Genomic DNA, 2,086 nt, shown 5'->3' with positions numbered 1-2,086 from the left:
TTTCCTTTCTTCCTTCCTTCCCTCCTTCCCTCCTTCCTTCTCTCTCTCTCTTTCTTTGTCTCTCTCTCTCTCTCTCTCTCTTTTGAGACAGAGCCCCAAACTGTCACCTGGGCTGGAGTGCAATGGAGAAATCTGGACTCACTGCAATCTCGGCCTCCAGGGTTCACACAATTCTCTTGCCTCAGCCTCCCAAGTTGCTAGGATTACAGGAACACACGACAACACCTGGCTAATTTTTTGTATTTTTAGTAGAGACAGGGTTACTATGTTGGCCAGGCTGGTCTTGAACTCACGACCTCATGATCCACCCCCCCTCAGCCTCCCAAAGTGCTGGGATTACAGGTGTGAGCCACTGTGCCCAGCCCCATGTGTGTATTTCTTACGGTGTCTGCTCATCACATGGAGTTGTGTGAGGCTTCATGTGGAGTTGAGCTTCTTGGCCACTGATCTTGTGCCTCTGCTCTCTATCCACAAATGCTCATGACTCCCTAGCACACTATCCCTGGACCTGGTCTGATAGGACCAGTCATGGTCCCACGCCTCCATGTCTGCTTGTGCTGTGTCCTGTACAGAGGTAATGTTCCTCCTGTAGGCATGGTCTACAGTCACAGACATAGTAGACAAGGCTGTTGTGATAACAAAAGATAATAAAAAGAGATGTCCTAAGGGATCTACTACATCCTGATCATACACTTCCTTATCTCTGTTGTGGAATAGTAGTCCGATGTCCCCTTGGTAATCAAGATCAACCACCCCAGACAACACTAACTCTTTTTGCAGCATATTGATTTAGAGGCATGAGGAATCCAAAGTGGCCAGGTTACAATCAACTTCCAGTTCAACTGAACCATTGTTTTCGTCCTCCCACTGAAACTAAGACTTCTGGGCCAGTGGAGCATAAAGTCACAGGACCAGGAAGCAAAACTTTTGCTAGTGGGTCACTAGGGGTGATGGTGAGTGGTGCCTCTCCCATTTCCAACCCTTTGTTTCTGGACCTATGAATCCTGGCTATGGACCTACGAATCTAAACAGCACCATAGATTAGAGGCTGACTTGGAGAATATCTAACCTCCTGGAAAACCTTGCCCCAGCCCTGAAAGGTACTGCTACATAACTGGCACTGTAACTGAGTCTTCAAAAGGCCATTTCACTCTCCTAGCAAAATTGTTGCTTTAGGATGATAGAGAATATGGTAAAAACCAGTGAATTCTATGAGTATGGACCTATTGCCACACTTCTTTCACTGTGAAGTGAGTTTCTTGATCAGAAGTAAGGCAGTGCAGCTGACAGTAGATAAGGCTCCACAATGGTAGTTTTGGCAGAAGCACTGTGAGCAGCGAAGGCAAATTTGTATCCAGAGTAAGTGTCTATTCCTGTAAGGACAAAACTCTGTCCCTTCTATGATGGAAGTAGTTCAATGTAATCAATCTGGCTCCAGATAGTTGGTTGGTCCCCCTGGGTGAACATATGGGGGTGCTCAGTATTGCTCTCTGCTCCTGGTAGATTAGGCACTCAGTGGAGGCTGAACTCAGGACTTCCACTCCATGCTGCTGAGCCCATGCACAATCCCCATCCCTGCCACCGTGGCCACTTTGTTCACAATCCCATTGGGCCACGACAGAGTGTCTGGGGAAGAGACTACTGATATCCACAGAATGGATCACCTATTCAGTCAATTATTAAAGTCCTTTCTGCTGAGGTCACTCTTTGCTATGCATTCACACGGAACACAAATGTCTTTATGTTCTTTGCCCAGAGAGGTCTATGCACATAGAGCCTCCCAGAATTTTCATGTCATCAATTTTCTAATCATGTGCCTTCCAAGTATCTGATCATCCAACCAAACCGTTGGCTACAGCCCATGAGTCAGTCGATAATTGCACATCCTGCCATTGCTTCTTCCAAGCAAAGTGGACAACCAAGTAAACTGCTCAAAGTTTGGCTCACTAGGAGGATTTCTCTTCACCACTCTCCTTCAGGGCTGTCCTGGAAAGGGGCTGCAGTGCTGCAGCTGTCCACTTCAGAGTGGGGGCTGCATACCATGCAGAACCCTGTGTAGTCCAGGACTGAGCCTTTTCTTCCTTGA

Source organism: Callithrix jacchus, chromosome 1, assembly GCF_049354715.1.
Source record: "Callithrix jacchus isolate 240 chromosome 1, calJac240_pri, whole genome shotgun sequence".
Lineage (NCBI taxonomy): Eukaryota > Metazoa > Chordata > Mammalia > Primates > Cebidae > Callithrix > Callithrix jacchus.
This window is presented reverse-complemented; position numbering follows the sequence as displayed.